Genomic DNA, 18,752 nt, shown 5'->3' with positions numbered 1-18,752 from the left:
GAAGTTTTATCAAATGGATTTCTTAGCGTTCGATGATTGAATAGTTCGAATTTTACTAAGAAAGAGAGAAATAGATTGGAATTAAAAATTTTTTCAGATTGGCTATACATACTGTGTTACATCGCGTGTTAATCTAAATACAGATAAACATTGTAAAATAAAGTTACACATTAAAGGATTAAAAAACACCATAATATACAAGAAATTAAATAAACATCAAATAAAATTTCTTTGTAATCCCATTATACTAAATTTATAAAATCGTGTAATAATTAGTAAATAAAATTATAATAATCAATAAATAAAAAAACATAAACCATCTTTCAAACAAAATGGCTAAATGCAGTTTAGTACATTGAATGCTTAATCAATACAAATTGTGGGGACAATTTTCTGACTACTTTCACCTGTTGTGTCCCGCACATCTTCGATATGTTTTACATTGTGAAAAGATCCCATTCACGCGGAGAAATCGGTTACCGAGAGAGAAAAAAATCTGTGTGTTTAGCGCCGTGATATCTCTTCAAGATTTATCTCGCGGGACGAGGAGGTACGGGCCCAGGCCTACTTAATTAATTGCTACCAGCGGGAACGCGTGCTTTTCCGGGCCTATATCGCCGGCGATTAATGGCGCCCACGCCGGCATGAGATTTTTCGAGGCAGCAAGGAAGGGAAGGGAGTGGAAGAAGAGGAAGGCGAGAAAGGGAATTCACCACCGGGGTCAACGGTGTCGCATTGCCGATACTTCTCGTGCGCGTATCCGCGTCGCCGCGATTTATTCCCGCGCCTACTTATACCACGGATACTGTACACAGCGGTTCGCCGACGACTAATTAAACGCGATTGATATACACGAGAGGCCTGCGTTGTGCCGGGAAGCGTAATTGCCGCCGCCGCCGGAGGCGCGGAATGAAAATTGCGAAAGAAACGCCGCGGAGGGTGGGAGGGGGAATTTATCCCTGAGTGTCTTTTCCGTTCCCCCGTGATTACGATTCCGCTGATCGTGAGAAAACGCGCGACGGACGCACGACGGGGGGGAGGGGGGAGGGAAGGGAGAGATCGAGCGGCGGTTATTGATTGTAATTAATAGTCCAACGCGCGCGGTCGGAATTATTCGTCGTCGTTAATCGGCGACAGTTACGGCGCGGGGCGCAACGAACGCGCGCTATTAGGAGCGATATTTCACGGCGGCGTTCGATCGCGGCTTTACAAGCCTCCACTTATGAAACTGATCCCGAGACATCCGCGATAGCGAGGTGCGCAACAGCGTGGTGGTATTAACGGACGTTTGCCTAATTGCGATCGTCTTGTCTCGCCTACGTCGGATGTGTTCACCGCGACGACGGACGGCATGGAGGGATAAGCTAATCGGAATTGACCGACCTGTTACACGCCGTAGACGAGTGTGATCTACGACGACTGCTTAAAGTACGTCAAAGGACAAAAATGCACTTGATCGGAAGGGAACGCTACCTGACCTGCGCTTCGGGTTCTGGTGGCGACGGTGCGTCGCTGGGAGAACAAACGAATTGGAAGAGAAGTATGTTCACAATTGTGAATGATATATGTTTCGCAATTGTGAATTTTCTAGGCTGTCTAGGGGATCAATTAGTGAAATTGGACACGGGAAATTTGGAACGTTTAGGCGGGAAAGTAATTTTCTCCGAACCGAAAGGTGCAACGCACACCGCACAGTTTTTATTTCACAGTGCATGCGTCCGGTTTTCTAATATCGCTGCAATTTGTTTAGCCGACTGGGGAAGGCAGGGAAAGGGGAAAGGGGGTAAATAGTTCCCCCGGGGCTAATTAATTACAACGCGAAACGGGTGGGGAGCGCGCTCGCTCGCTCGCTCGCTCGCTTTCTCTATTTCTAATTAGACCGAGTGAGCCGGTTTTTTTTCTTTTTATTCATCCGCGGTTTCGCGATGTCGATTATTTCGCAAATACATTAATCATCGCTCTCTCGCGAAATCGTCGACGCTGGCGATCGTTGGCGACAGACGCAGCCTCGACGCGGCAAATAAAACGATGTTATATAAAATAACGCGCGTTATCCCTACATTCTATTATCACTTTTGTGTCGAGGAAAACTTTTGCAAAAAAAGAAAGAGGGAGATTTATATCCGCCTGTAGCCCCGCAATGTGAGATTACGATTGCTCGTTGTTACCATTACGTTGTTAATAATGCGACGCTAACGGCTCCTGAGCGCATCTCATTGCGAGCAAGCGCGGGCGGACAGGAGAGAAATTCGACTGAGATAGAATGACTCGTTTCGCCGGAGCGGCGCCCGTCTTCGAGGTTCGAATCCGCGAACGGGCGTTTAACAGTCAGCCGTTTCTTACGGCGATAAATCATTAGCGATTGGTGGATGGAATATCGTGCGGCCCGTTATCGGCGCGCAGCCACGTTGCGAGCCACGACGTTGCGACGAGAGCTCGGCCGCGGAAGAGGCGGCCGGGGCGTACGGCAATTAAAATAGCCATAATTTATTATCTCGCGTTTGTGTAACTTGCTTATCTACGAGCGCGAGGCCCGCGCGACAATTAAAACGCGCGTTAAAATATTTTTTTACACCCCGCCGGGCGGCCTTATCGCGCGGAAATCCAATTTCCCCGCGCGTGTCGTTGGTTTCAGCCGCCGCTGCACCTCTCTGTCGCAAGCGAGCTATCTCCGAGCTGGCGCCGGCCAGTCGTCGAATCCGACGGACGCCTTGCGTTGAAGTCACTGCGGAATTACTCCTCGCCTCGGAAAAAAATTAATCCGCGAGGATTAACGTGCCTCCGAGTGACGTCCGATTTTGTTCGAGAGGTAAAAGTGACGCGCGGCGTACACTTCATCCACGTTGTAAATGTTATCTTAAACAATGGTTCGTGCAAAGGGCCAAAACTAACAAACAGCCGCAGCAGTTATTTGTCGTATAGTTAATTGGAGATTGACAAACAATCTCGATTCAATCTTATCTTAGTTGGTCTTCCCCCGTCGCAAATACAAATTGAGTGACACGTCTTTTTATACCTAAAATAAGAAGTGGAAATATAATTGAAACGATGCAGAAGTAAAAATACAAATTAATTCGTCGTGTGAATCGAAAATGGACAAAGCTCGAACGTAATTTCAAGCCGCTGAAGTTGCCGATAATATAATATTGATGTTTTTAAAGTTATTTTTCAACTTTGCTATGATAGAGCATATGTTTTATGAAGAGATATTAAAAGCCAACCGGGCACATTTTCGTCACATCGTGAACGAGCACGAGGACAATACGTGTTATAAATAATTTAGTGCACTCTTTAAAAGAAACGCCTCATTAAAATACGGCGCGTTTTCTAGCGCGATATTCGAGGAAAGAATTATACAGATCTCCGAAATATATCCGTTTCCTCGAAGTTCCGAGGCACGATTTCCAGTGTCGTAAACCTCGCCCATTTGAATTTCACGTCTGTCGATTTCGATGTGAATGATTTCTTTGAACTATCTTTAACTTTACGACTCGTTTGATTGTCTGAGAGCGGAGTCAAAGGACTCGCCCGTCAAAAATCTTCATACGGCGGCGATTTAAGCGGCGATCGGCGCCGGTGCTTTCGTTTCGACGATTCGAAACGTAATCCTGTTATCTCGCGCGATCTCGGGCTCCATTAAAACGACTCTAGCTACTTTCTCTATCTGAAACGATCGGCCGTTTAATGGACACACTCCGATCGCGGTGCGGCGATGCCAAGGAGGCAGGGCGGGAGGGAGGGAGAGGTGGGGGGGGGGCGGAGGGGCCGGTTTCTCGATTCGCGTTGATTCAATTAAAAACGAGGGCGTCCATTCTTCGGACATGCACACCGCACACTCGCGTTTATCGCGCGGGCCGCGTTAATTGACACGACGACCGTGATCGTCAGCATTTAAGCGGAGAGAGAAAAAGTGGTCAAGTCCGATCGGTTCGCGGCGGACTGGGAATTGCCTAGGCCTACAAAGGCGGCGAATACGCCTCGTCCTTTAACGCTAACAATGCAGGACGTGAATTATGGTGATCGCTCGTCACCACGCTCATTCTCGGCGAGGTACGCGTAAATTCTCAAAACGTGTACTTGGCGCGCGAGATAATTGACGTATACTACTTTGCAGAGAGGAGGAGAAGGAGGAGGAGAGGGGGATACGTTCTCTCTTTCTGTGATGGAAAATTTATTTAATGAAATTAAATAAAGTTTTCAAAATTACCTTACAAACCTAAAAGTTTACTAAAGAAATTTTTAGATAATTTTTAGGTAATTTAAGATATGTAAAAGCTTAAAGTAATTTAAGCCTTTTCCAAAGGGAAATTAATATAGAAAGAGTTCGTCGCATAGGACGATTCGGGAGTCCGCGTGTGGCAAGGAATTATTCTCACGATAGATTTGCAGGTGGTTTCTGCAAACGTCTGGAGATAGTTGATGGAACGCGTAGACATACAGTCTATGTAAACTGTGTGAAAACAGCAGTAGTTTACGTCTACTTGATAGCGCTATCTAGATATGACTCCATTGGAAAACAACCTCTACTTCACTTCGGTAACGACACAGTTCCTCCATTGCCTGAAGAACCTCAATTCGTGAAGCTATAGTATCTCCAAACTAATCGGTACTTACATCGATTTTTCAAAAGCGCGCGCACACGCACACACACACACACAGAGACAGCAGACACACTATATAGATAGAATATCCGTGAAGCTTGTACTTTTTACTATTGTACCGCACGCCCACGGTGTGTATCCGTAGTGTATCAAAATTTGTGTGTCACTTGCACGTCGGGCGAGTCGAAGTGGGGTTCTTAGAATCTTAAAGCCCCGATCGTTAACGCATGCCGACGAGTTGGCGATTTTACGGTGTGTCGTACGCCACGCGCGTTTCAACGTACGTTAAGATCAGTGAGTTTTATCATCGCGATCGAAGGTTCGCCCGTTACGTTAATCTCGAGTGTATCGCGGGGCCGCATCGCGAAATTTCAGCGACGCGCAAATTAGGGCCGAGCACGCAAAACCCTCCCCGAGCCGGTGACCTGGAATCCGCGAATAATTTTCTGCGTTCCGCTGAAAAATATACGACTGACTCGAGGACACGAAGGCGACCGTAAAAATTTTACGTCGCTGATTGAGCGACCGATGCGACGTACGGCACGCCTGCCATTTACGTCGCGCCTAATCGCAAGCGCGGGAAATAAAACCTCGCGGAATCGGCTCGATGCATGCTAATGCGAACTGGCAGTCGATCCTAAAAATCGCTCGCCAAACAATTATTCTTTTTTTTTTTTCTCTCTCTCCGTACGAATTTCCGTTGGACGTTCGCCGCGTGACAACTTCGGGGTTTTCTTCTTCGGCAAGGTCTTCCCTTTTTTTTTTCTTTTTCAATAAATTGCATGTGTTTACTCTATTAGCATTAATCACAATTATTACGCCGTCCGCGCGGAGGAAATCGCGAAGGGTAACGCAACTTTGTATCGATGTAATTACGTTATCTTCGCTCGCGTGATAAGATTGGCTGCCGCTAATCCGACTAACGGGCGTAAATATATCGCGGGGTAATATTATCGGCGATTCTAAAATTAGTTACCGGAACGCGACGGCGTATCGTTACGGCTTCGAATTGCTCGCGATTTCGTGGCGTATAGCGACGATTATTGTCCGCCGTGGAGTTCGACGGATTAAAAAAAAAAAAAAAGAAAAGAAAAGGAACGTCACCGGCGCGAGGAGAAAAAGGGGGAAGCGTGACTTGTCCTCGCGACATTAGCGTTTCGCGGGCCGCGTTTAACCGCGACGTGAAACGATCGGTTTTACTAATAAGCGCAATTTATAATGAACCGGGACGGCACAGGGGCCGCCGCCGTCTGTCTCGTCTGTCCGTCGATTAGGAATTCCCGTTTCGTGTTGCGCTGCCTGAATTCTTGAATCGCCGCCGCCGCCGCCGCCGCCGCGCCACGGTGCCTTCCGCGCGGCGCCCTAATCTCGTATTCATAAAGAGAAGAAGAGGGTATATCCTCCCCCTTCCCCTTGGACTGGTGGATTTGCATGAAACTCACAGAAATGAACTTCGCTCGATTCGCTACTACTCCTCGCTGTCTACGTCCACGCCACCGGCTACGATAGCGCCATCCTGACCGATTGTGTCTCAAACGGCCGCGCGCGCGCGCGCGCGCGACATCCGCTTTCCCGCTTGGGACTCTTATCTTCGACGTCAGGCGTACATCCTTTCCCTCCGTGTTATTAAATCGACTCTTCTTTTGAAGTCGCACGAAACAATGCAATTTCTCCGCTCCCCCTTTCCGCGGCTTTGACCAGTCAACCCGCTGCCAGGTTTCCCAGCCGTAATTACAGCGGCGATTTGTCACACGTTCTTCGTTCTAAACGTTATAAACGTTTATAATCACCTCGGGAAGTTTCTCGCTTAAGAAAATTTAAGAAATATTTTATTTACTTAGGAGATTACGGAGGATATTTCAGGTTAAAAATTATTCCGAATCTCCAACGAGACCTGTTGCTCACCTCGAATAATCCCTAATAGTTTTTCGATATGTAAATAAAATTCTGTAAATTCTTTAAACTTATATACAAACGGAGGGTAATCTGTTACTTGATGTATCGAGATGTATTCCTATTGGCAATTAATTCTTGTCTTAACGATTTCTCCGTGGAATGTATACTTTTCACGTATTATTCATTTCTACCGCGATCGATCGTTTTCTAAAAATACGCACCGAGAAATTAAGAGAGACGCGTTTAGATTTACCCATATATATTTTTTTTCTCCGTCTCTATCAAAGACTGGAAAGATGTATCGAGCTGATTTTTTATTATAATTCACTTTTTGTACCGTAATCTGCATAATGTATGCGTCTGCGCTTGAAGCCGGAGAGGGTTAGGCGCACGGCACGCGCGCGCTGTCGCGAGGACGCGGTATTCACCGTCGTGTGCTGATGCTCGCGCTCGCGATAAAAGGGGGCATCTCTCGCGTCCGATATTTACATAAAAAATTCGTAGGAACGTTCGACGTTAAGGGTCGACGGGGCGGCGACGCCGCGATAAGCGGATGCTACTGTTTAGGAAGCGCACGCGCGCGCGCGCGTGCTCCTCAAAAGTTCGGCTCGGGACCGCGTGCACGCGTGCAGCCGTGTATATCGCCGCGGCGCATTGTCGCAGCGTGTGCCGGGTCATGCGTCGGAATCCTCTTGGTATCCTTTCGTTCGCCCGGCGAGTGGATTCGGGTTCTCTTCCTTCCGTCACCAGCCGTATGCCTGAGGAGAGCCCGATTTCGAGATCCAGATTAACATGCCGGGCTCGACGAAACTGCCGAGATGCCACTATAATACGTTTCGCCCGGCGACGCGTATACGCGCCCGTAAATGGAAAATTAAGAGCGGCCGTAAATTATTACGACGTTGAGCGCGCATTGATTTTTGGAAGCCGGTCGTCGTAAAACTCCGCTCAAGCAGAATCAGATCTTTCCGTGAATCGGTCCGGTTACGAAGAGTCTCTCTCTCTCTCCCTCTCTCTCTTCGGGGAACAGGTAAATGCGGGCGCGAGATGTCCGTCGTTGTGCTCGATTTTTAGTCACGAGCGGCGAAAATCTGCAAGTCCGGTCGTAATCGGTTGGTCCATATTTTTCACGGTGGAGAGGGAGGGGGAGAGCGTATAATTACACATCATTAGCGCGCTAATGTATACGACGCGGACGCAACAATAGACGAGCGCACTTTCGCAATCGTGATTTCTTCGCGGGGAAACGCTCGCGTAATTTCTGCCCGGAGAAATCTGCAATTACTTATGTATCTGATAGCATGCATTACATTGATCGCTAATAAGATTCAGATATCGCGATAATATATGTAAAATATTAATGTAAAATGTACATAAACGTACGCACGAGCGGTAATTTGACGGTGTTTCGCGGGAGATGGCACATTTTATTTCCCCACTTTCCCCACTGTATCGTAATTATTTTAACCAAATCGTAGATAGCGGCAGTTCGTAAAGTTTTAGATTAAGGCTCACGTGACGCGTCTCCATCTCGAAAATAATTTGCATTTAATATATACATTCCAAATATATATAACGTGCAATTTAAATTTGCACGTTCGCCATTAAATAAAGAAATAATAGCGCATTGAATTAAAAAGGTCAAGCGCTAATAAAATACGAGAAACAAGCGCGCGCGTATTTACGGAGAACGGATAGGGAGAATAGATCTCTTATCTTCCAGAGATTACGTTAGAGATTGCGTTTCGGGATCGTGATGGCTCTCTTCTTCTGGCGCGAATCTCTACCTGGCACTTTTTTTTTTTATCCGACATCTCCAGCGGTCCCCGCGCGATATTGGGCGACACGGGAGAATCGTGAATATCACGCGGGCTCGGTATTAGGCGCTTTTATGTCGGCACAATGCCGTTTATTATCATAATCTATTATCGCGGCTTACGCGAACGCGCCTCGACCGTCCCCGTTATACTAACGCAAAACCGTGCGGGGTTGGTGTGGCTGGCCGTGCAATACACCGCCAGAAATCCTGCTTGGCTCGTTTACCCCACCCTGCCTTCGGGGATCAGCCCTGATTACATCGTTGCGCGTTTGTTTCTCTTAAACCGTTTTTATCGTATCTTTTTGCAAAATTAAAATTGTTGTAATCATCATTTGTATACACGGGAAAAAATATTCCTTTGGTGCAACAGAATTATGGTTGTGACAACCGAAATTGTCTGTTTCCTGGGAACCAGACGAAAATTTGGTTTATTTCAGTTAATGCAAATAAACTTTATGTTACTGCAACCGAACTGAACTAATTAAAAATTCTGATTGCTATAGCCGAGTTACTTTGTCTGTGATAATTGAATCTTCTGTTGTGATAAGCACATTAATAACAGAAATTTCCGGTTTTTCCAATCGAAAGCATTTGTTAATATGAACAACATTTCAGTTAATGCAGATAAGCTTTATGTTACTTCAACTGAACTAAGCCAACTGAAAATTTCTAGTTGTTACAACTGACTTATTTTTTCCGTGTAGATTAGAATCCAGCGTATCTTTCGGAGAGATCCCTCGAGATTGAAGTGATATGCGAGCACCCCTTATGTCGTGAATTGTTACCTCAAGGCGATTATATGAAACAGCACCGTTGACCAAATCTACGTGTAAAAAAACATTTTGTTTTTATGGGTAAGTGAACAGATAATATAAAAAGATAAATGAGACAATGAGATGAATAAAATGTACGTGGCTAGATTTAACATATTATAAATATTAATTTTAATGAAGAGATATGCTTATGTAATTTGTTTTCAAATTATGTCAAAGTATTTTTTTGTGTCATCCTTTTATATAGCTCTTGCGTTACTTTCTAACATATGTACTTGTAAATGGCACATAAACGAAATGAGGTCGCTTTTAGAACTGCACTCAGAAACATTCAAGATATTTCATCCTTATTGATTGAGGAATGTTAAACAAAGACAAAATGGGACTCGAGTGATGTTTCTGAACGCGGCTTGTCGGGATTTGAACTCTCCCTTTTCAGGCAAACGTCCCTTTATCACTGACTCATAACTGCTTCTTTTAATATTTCTATATTTTTATATCTAAATACCTTACACATTTATCTTATATATAAATTAACAAAAAAATTCAGCGGATCATTTATTATGTAAAATTTAAATTACAAAATTTCCCAACTGTGTATGAAATATGCGCCTTTGTAAAATATTATTTAAACTTTCTGTGTGTTATTTATTTTCAAATTAAAAGAGACGCGCTATATAAAATAACGTTAAGCTATTTCGAGGGGAAATTCATTGCACCGAGTGAACGGCAAGACTTAATTATTCGCGAGGGGTCTCAACGAGTGGGCCTTTGTCTTTTAATACGGGTACTAAACGTCACTGGGATATGGTTCTTCGAATATTCTGCGCGCGCGCGTTATCCGTTTGATTAATATAAATCAGTCGCGCGGACGGTCCCCGCGCTGATCGCTAATGGCGCGCGGCAGATGTACAGCAAAAGTACAGGTATTAAATACCGCTTAGCATTCTCCGGATTGTCCCGCAGCGGTGCGCGCACGATTGTGCGCCTCCTTATCTCGCGCAGCAAACATTCATCGGGAAACGACGCGTGACATACGAAGCGGGAGGTGCAGGCGTGCGGATGAGTCGGTGCCGATCGATTCTCGGCGCTAATAAATATTCGCACGTTCCCCTCCCCCCTCCCCCCTCCCCCGGCACGCCGATTTTTCGAGCTGTCAGGCATGCTAATGACAACAAAAGCATCAGAGGACCTAAAGTTTTCTAATCTAGCGAGATTTTTGCAAAGTCAAGGCATAATTTTTCACCTATCGTCGGATCTTCTTTCATTTCGCTTGTCGCAAGAAGCGCCGCGGCATCGTAAAACCCTTTTAAAATAATAAATTAATTCGTGGAGATTTGTTTGATCGCTCAATCGGTGCAATTTTCGAAATTTCACGTACCTCGCGACGTCGAGGATTCACGCGCAATTAACACGATTCTTGTCCCACGGCTCTCGATCCCTTATTAGCCCGAGCGTGCATGGCGGTTTATCGAGATCAATTTTCCATCGGTGAAATCTCGTCGGTGCGCGCTGCTTATCCGAAGATTGGCCGGCTCGGCGCCGGTTTACCAACAGATTGAGCATTCCGGCGCGTAATTACGCTCATTACGCGCCTCGGGTCGCCAGCGCGCGCGCGAGCGCGCGAGAGCGTCGCCATTATGTGCCGAAAGCGCGTTATTAGCGTAATAATATCGATTAGTGCCGTCCCCCGACGAAATATCTCGTCGTCGCGTTCGCGGTACTTTCGATTCATTTCGCGCGGAGGAATGCGTCCGAGGCCACGATGGCGCGACCCGACCCGAGGGCCCCCGATTTGATTCATTATGTCTCTCTCTCTCTCTCTCTCTCTCTCTCTGCCTTCTCGAAGGTGTTTATTTTATTTGATAATTATCGCGCAACGTGAGGCTCCGACCGATGCATCGACCTCCGCCACGGACGGTCCACGGTGGTCATTAGTGGCTTAATTATATCTCAGCGGCGATTATTCCGGTATTTCTCTGCTTATACATATACACAATCCGTGCATGTTTCGGGGAGGGAGGAGAGGGAAGGAGAGGATACGCGAAGACCAGGCGGGAATACGAGCTTGGTGGACTATAAAGGCCATCCTTGGACGGACCCTCGTAAAAACGCACTTTGTTGCCTCCTTAAATCCTGATAATTCCACGCTTCGCTTCTACCCGCCGATTACGGCGTAATCGCGTTTCGGCGGGCTTCCCGCCGCAGAGGACGGGGAAGAACCTTTTTGCGTTACCGGCGCGACCGGCCCGGCCGTACTGCACCGCACCGCGCTCGCTTCACTCGCTCGGATTAATTGCCGACGCTTTTGTCTCGGGCGATCGATCGCGGATGATACCGAATGACTTCTTGTTGGACGCGTAACGATAAAATCTTTTTTCTCTTTTTTTTTTTTGTTACTTTAGAATTACTTGAAGGCGACTCGTTGGTCGTTTCGATGCTGGAAAACAGAGCGTTTTCATTATATTTACATGTTTGCTACATCTGTAGTGTGGTGATGTCCACTTTTATGGGACTACCCTCGTACCACATGAGAAAAATTTAATGACTGTCGACTTCTGAAACTCAAAGCCTAAGCCTTTCTCTTCTGTCTCAGGCAGTCAGAGCTGCCCTTATTTCTGTGTTCTGTCTAAATATACTGCGGGAAAGCAGAAACTGGACCAAACAGGATTTCGGCCACGTCTGTAAAGTCTTTTGTTTTATTTTGTTTACTTCTCTAAAATGTTTCCCTCGGCTATAAATTTATTCTTTTTGTACCTTCGAAACTAAAACCTTGTATTGTCATATATTACAAATGAAACAAAAACTTGATATCCTGTTGCGAAGAAAAAATAAAAGAAAGAAATTTAGAATGTCTAGTTTTTTGTTTGGAAATTAAGTGTGGAACAAGTGTGAAATCAATTGGTTTTTTCTTTTCGCATGAATTATCCTACACCATAGTAGCATATATCATTTTGTAACGTCAAAATTCCTACAATATCTATGCCATGGCACGATATAGTTCCAAAGTTAAATCATTTGTGCAAAGTTTTATCCAATTATCACGATAAAAGAGCTTCTCAACGCTCGACACATTTTCGTTATGTAACGCTCGCTAAAGATTCTTTGACGTAATCAAGTACGCTTTAACAAGATTCGATCAATGATACGCGAGAAATGTCACTTTACAACCTGTTATACAAAAATAAAAATTTATTGTTGGCAATAATGCGAAGATTAAATATAACCAAATTTATTAAAGTTATTTTTGGATATTCGTTAAAATACTAAGATAAAATATGCAGGATATGCACACGATATCTCACTGTCTTATTCTGGTTAAGAAAAAAAGAAACAAAAGTCTCTTCTTTTGACTTTCTCTCCTATTTTATATTTATTAGATATACTATGTATCGCATTATTATCTGTATCAACGATCATTACATTTGATCTCACGATCCGCAGCCAGACAAATTATGCAATACCGCACAAGGCAAAAAAGGACGAATAGAACGATATTTGTTGGGAATCGAAGTGTCCGAACAAGAGAAGACAGATACTCCAGCTTAATCCCCGTGGAAAAGTCGCCGTGTCGCGATTTGCATTTGTTAACGCGGCTTAAGACGCGGCCAAACGAGCTTTCCGGGTTCAACCGGTTACGGCGAGCCCTTTTGTTGCATTATTAGCTACCTATTGTGAATCGAAGTATCCGCGCAAGTACCAAAGTTCACCAAGGTGCGAGCGATCGGACAAAAATCGAGCCGGAATCGGAGAATGTCACAATCGCAAAGACGCGAAGTCTATTTTCAGAAGATAAAAAAGAAACTACGCCTCGCGAAATGCATTTAATTACTGTTCTACAGCGCGGTACTCGTATTGTTCAATTGGCGTGATTCCGGCGGGAGGGGGGAGGGTGAGGAGGGGAGGACTAAATTAATCGAAGTATTCTTCGTGAGACTCCGATACAAATGTTAACACGTGCATTATACAGGGCGACGTAACGAGGTTGAAAGTTAAAACGAGACATCGAGAAACAAATCGGTATTTATCGCCGTGGAATCGTTAATGATATCCCGGCCCGAGTTGTAGGCACGTCTCAGGCCAATCGTCCGATCGCAAAGAGAACCTTCATGACAATTTTAATTGCCCCCATTATACACGACCTCCCGACTGTAGTTTCTCAATTACACCGACTTACACTTTAGCTCCGCGTGTCCCGCCGCGTGTAGGAGCGGCAGGTCGCTCTCCGCCGCGTGCTTAATTGGAACGATTGTCGAATATATCGCGTAAACCTGACAGGCCCTGTCACAGTATTACGATTTTGCGACTGCCACTGTCAATTAGAGGAGATCCGATTGCACATCCGACACGCGACCCGCCGAGGAATAACGGACGGCCGATAGGCAACTCGATCGACTCGACATGATCTTAGGCTCCCCGACGTAAATGAGAACAACGCAAGTTAACATTCGATCAAGGTTGCAGCGATAATCGCAGCAATATATTCTCCGGAGTATTTTGAAGATTATGCGCGCGAGTTTATCTCTCTAAACCGCCTTCGTCGTTTTACATGTAATCCCTTGTAATCGCCACAAAATGAAAGACGTCGAGTCTTGCACGTGTGTTGCACAACTGGCATTTAGTTGTTTAACGGTTAATTTCATAAATAAATAATTCTCATTTGCAACTTTTCGTCAAATCCCCGAGCAACAGAAACGATTGTTATTCGCGCTTTGTGATTCCTATGATCGGATTATCAAACAAGAACGCACCGACTCAAGCCTGAACAAAGCGACGGACCTCACCGCGCGAAGAAATCATGTTAATCGAGCATTCGCGAAATCCGGTCCGGTCGATCGATACCCTCGACGACGACGTTGCGAATCGGTTAACAGATTCCCGTGCCCGACACCTCGTGATACATAAACTGCAATTTGCGGCGCACTTAAGGCGTCTCCTTTCCCTCTTTTTTTTCCTCGTCTCGCGTTCTTTCTCTCCTTCCCCCCCCCCTCCCTCTCTTTATGTCGACGCGCATGCTCCTGTGAGGACTCCGGATTCTCGCGAGGGACGATTTACGAAGTTGATCTTGCGCAGAATGATCACCGGGACCCGCTGCGTTAATCGCGCGATCAGAGCGAAAGTGGGGGGAGGGCGCCCCACCCCTGATTTGCGGAATATTCGCCGACGTGCGACGTCTCAATCGTTCGTGCGAGTTACTCACGTACTTTGCGCTTTTCTCAGTAAGAGTTCCGAGTAGGGGGAAAATAAATTAATTAAACTTAAAAAAATTAAGAAATAAACGATCGGGGAGAGAATCGGACTCTAGTTGCTCGAAAATTGTTCAATCTGCTGCGCAGGCACCACTCGCATTATTATCATTACTCGCATTATCATCTGTTTTGAATAACGACGATCCACCGCGAATGGATCTCTCACGCCGCGTGAGCCTTTTTGTTTCGTTTTCGAAGAAGACACGTGTTTTATTGGAATGAATAATTCAAGTGTTACTTATCGTCGCGCTAAATCGTTTACCGCCGATGGCGATTCGCCGTAGTGTAAATAAATGCGGGTTTGCGTTGCGCTTCGTGAATTATCGCGCTAATTGGAGAATATGCTTCGCCGCCGTCGCCGCCGCCACGGCGCTATTTGCGATCGGTGTAACCGATTAAATCCTGACGAGGGCGTTCGCACCTTTTCTTGCCGCGTTTTATCGCACGGAACGTGGAACGTCGAATTAAAACGCCGGCGTGGAATTCATCGCGCGTGAACGCGTGCTGGTCGTCCGTAATTTCGTGGCATTAAATAAAGACGGCGGGGTGTGCACTCTCGTTAGCCCGTCCGTGCGGGACGTGCGGCTGTTACTCCGTGAATCCGCGCCCGCGCGTCGCGAAACGAAGGGAACGGAATTAAACGATGTCGTCGCCGCCGCCGCCGCCGCCGTCGCGCGCGTTTGGCGCTCGTAAATGTCGCGGGGGGGACGAATAATTCGGATCGCATTGGAAAATTACACGGCCGACACTGTCGGGAGGAAGAAAAAGAGTGACGGCCCATGAATGGTGTACAGGTGCAACGTACCGAGGTCTTGGAGGCATGCGAATCGTCGAAAATTAAGAGATACCTCTCCTTTGTCTCGATCACTTCGGGGCATTAATCGGCTTAATGCGGAATTATATTTTTTTGAAATTGTCGTCGAATTCTCTCTCTCTCTCTCTTTCTCTCTCTCTTTCTCTCTCTCTCTCTCGTTTCGTTTCAACAGTATAGTCGGTGGCACCAACCAGAAATCTCCGTGCGTCGACGTCGCTATTAATAGACGGCCGTGCGGTTGGCAATGCGGACATTAATCGACGTGTCGTTATTCGTGCATACGCGCCGTGCCTGGCATGGAAAACGATATTTCACGCCGGCGACAATAGTTGTCGCCCAGTCAGACCGCTCCTCCGTCTCGTTCCTTCCTTCCTTCCTTCAGCCACGTCGAGGCTCCTCTCTTTCTCTGTTTTTCCCTCTCTCTTTCTTTTTCATTCTCTCTCTCTCTCTCTCTCTCTCTCTCTCTCTCTCTCTCTCTCTCTCTCTCTCTCTCTCTCTCTCTCTCTCTGTCATTTTCTCTGTCTCTGTCTCTGTCTCTCGCTATTACCGCCGTTTTTTTCTCTCTTTCGCCAGACGTCCTTCTTTCTCTTACCCGCGGTTTCCTGTGTCGGCGTCCCTCTCGCCTCGGGCAGAAACTTCGTCAGGTTTGTCTCATCGACGCAAAGACAAACATACATATATAGCCTGTCTCTCCACAGTCACGCGTACTTATCGCGTACGGGTACTGATATATTCGTCGAACGAGCAAATCGAAGCGCCGGCGATTTCCGCTCTTAAGTTTTACCTGGCGGCGCGCCGCCATTCCTGGTGCTTCTAACACACTTGTTTTCCTCACACGCCGCTCCGAGCTATTCTGATTTAATTACCTCAGTGTCTTCGATCGTACTCCGTTCATAACTTTTTTTTGTTTAGATCTTATTACATTTGTATTCCTTCAATTTTCTGCACGACACGCTCGACGTGTTCGCTGCCACTCCACTTAATGTTCCGCGGCAACAGTTTTTGCGGCTCCGTTCCGTGGAAGCCAGGTCGGAACACCCGGCGAGGAACCAACTATATCCTTCTACATGCGAACAAACAACCAACGGAGGTGGACTACCGACAGTCCGCCTAATGAATGCGCCGGCACATCCGATACCGTCGTAGCAAATTAATCCGCCCGACTAACGAATCAACTTATTTGAATATCCTCCCCTCCCCTTATCCGCCCCAGGAGAGGAGAACCCACGTTGCGACTCATCTTCGTCTCGTGAGCGAGACGCACCTCCGTCCTCGTCTCTCCCGCGCCCAAAATTCTACCTGTCCTCCACGCTCATCTTCATCTCGCATGGACCAGCATCCATCCCTCACGCATTCCCAATTTCTCTCTCTCTCTCTCTCTCTCTCTCTCTCTCTCCCTGTCTCACGATTTTAATCTCTCATAATCCCTCCCACCTTAACATTCACGACGGGTTGCGCGAGCATACGTGCACCGGTATGTCCGTGGGCCCGATGCCCACACACAATGGGCCCTGATTGCGGATTAGGGATTAGGAGACAAAGCCCCCGAGCGTGAGGTCGGACGGGGCTTGACAAATAAATGAGAACGAGTTCGATTAACTCGAACTCGCGCTCTTGTTCGTTAATGGTACGTTGCGACAGTACGACGAAGAAACTGACAAACTTCCTCTCTTGGTTTTCCTAGAGACCTTTTCGTATACGCATATACATGCGCGTAACTGTCATTATTTAGATAAAGACAAGAAAGGTTTTTAAATAAGATATTTTTACTGCAACGTATATATGAACACATTACACATATTATTTTGGGTAGAAGATAAGCAAGCAAGTTTTACAATAGTTTCTTGGGAATTATTTCTCGTTTCTTTCTTTTTTTCCTATTTGTCAATCAGAACGAACAATATTTTTTACAAACGTTACGTCGATACCGTACAACCGCTGTCATCCGTTACAGCCTTTTACTGCGGCCTACTAATTTCTGTTCTTCCAGTGAAAGTGAAAGACAGCAAGAGTACGCGGGTCATTACGCAAGTGGATATTAATTATCCATGTAATGTCCTCTTTTATCGCGCGGATATCGAATCGGACTATTATAGTCTCCCTCTCTTAAAAGAAGCGCTAACGTTTCGCTCTCACAAGAGTGTAGAAAGTGCAGGGTGCCATCGATTAAACAAGCTCTGTTGAAGCAATTAGGAGTTACTAAGAATTAAAATATTTTATTAACGAGCTACGTGACAGCGTCGGGAGCGTTTCGTGTAAGCCGACGATTCATCCGGATTCACAAGTCACTCCGCCGATATTCCAGCGGCAATTTTTGCACTCGCGCCAAGAGTTCGTTGCACCGCACTCTCCCCCCTCTCCCCTCTCTCGTTATAAAAAAAAAGCACGGAATACCCGAGGCATTGTTATCGCGACGCGCGCGATAATGTAAATATAAAAATTCCGAAGCGAGCACCGCGGGGTCGTGGCCCGTGGTGTGTCAGTTTGTAATCCGGGTGAGAGATGAGATCGCGGATAAGATGTGTCCGGCCGTAGCAGATAGCCATTGGTCCCCTCTTCTCGTGTCACAACTGGTCTGGTACACGTTCCGCACCGCGCTCGTACACCTACCAATCCCCAATCAGCGATTGGGGAAGGGGGCTGCGTGGTGGATTCCTGTTCTTCCTTTTTTTTTTCGCGCCGGCCGCTGCGATTCACGCCAAGGGAAGCGAGCTGTCGTCGTGATCGCGATCTCTCTGAACGATCCCTCTGCCGATCTTGCTGCCAAGCTCGTGTCGACAGATCACGCAAATAAAATTCTTTCTGCCAATCGCTGCGGGATTGCACGGGAATAATAATCCAGTTTGTCTATTCTAGTCACTATTGTTAACTATATGTATACACGGAGAGAACTTTCTCTTAAAAATTACCCTGAAAATCGTGGTAATTGTGAGACAACGTAAACCTTGAAGAATTTTACTATACGTTTAACAAAATTTTAACAAAATTTGGCAGTTTTAATAAATTTTGTTAAAAGTATAGTAAAATTCTTCGAGGTTCACATTGTTTCACAATTACCATGATTTTCAGGGTAATTTTTAAGAGAAAATTCTCTCCGTGTATTATACATCATTATTTTACAATTTACGTATACGTAGTGAGATTTACTCAGCATTTTCTTAAAAAAGTAAAGAGAAATAAGAAATAGGATTCTCGGACAATAAAAAAGGCTTCTGACTATGTTTGTGAGTTTCATTTTCTCGCTGCTGGAGTACAATTATCATCGCAAATTTTTCGAATTAAATATAAATTGTGAATCTCCCGCTAGAATAGACAAGAAGGTAATAATAAATAAAGTTCCAAGCGTCGTTCGATCTAATATCGGTATTTGAATCAATTTCGAATTTCATTCTCGCATCGCCGGTTGCATGTTACCTCAACCTTGCATCGAACCGGTGATCCTCGCTGGGTGGTTTAATGGCACGGCGCGAATTCGGTGTGGGCGCCGATATGCTGTCCTTCTCCTTCGTCTTTCTCTCTCTCCCCCCCTCCCTTTCTCTTTCTCTTCCTGTCCTTCTGTTTCGCCACACCTCGCATATTTGGCGCGTGATGTCGCGACCA

At 46.0% G+C, this 18,752-nt stretch overlaps 1 long non-coding RNA gene across 3 annotated transcripts in view; it reads left to right on the top strand.

Annotated features, from left to right (window-relative positions):
• Positions 1 to 18,752, top strand: part of LOC118645979 — a 223,271-nt gene that overhangs the window by 179,736 nt on the left and 24,783 nt on the right. For all 3 annotated transcript variants that reach the window (XR_004963610.1, XR_004963609.1, XR_004963608.1), the window contains exon 6: positions 9,021 to 9,170. This is a non-coding gene — a long non-coding RNA (uncharacterized LOC118645979). The remainder of the gene's footprint in view (positions 1 to 9,020; positions 9,171 to 18,752) is intronic.

This window comes from Monomorium pharaonis, chromosome 6 (genome assembly GCF_013373865.1).
Source record: "Monomorium pharaonis isolate MP-MQ-018 chromosome 6, ASM1337386v2, whole genome shotgun sequence".
Taxonomy (NCBI): Eukaryota; Metazoa; Arthropoda; class Insecta; order Hymenoptera; family Formicidae; genus Monomorium; species Monomorium pharaonis.
This window is presented reverse-complemented; position numbering and strand designations above follow the sequence as displayed.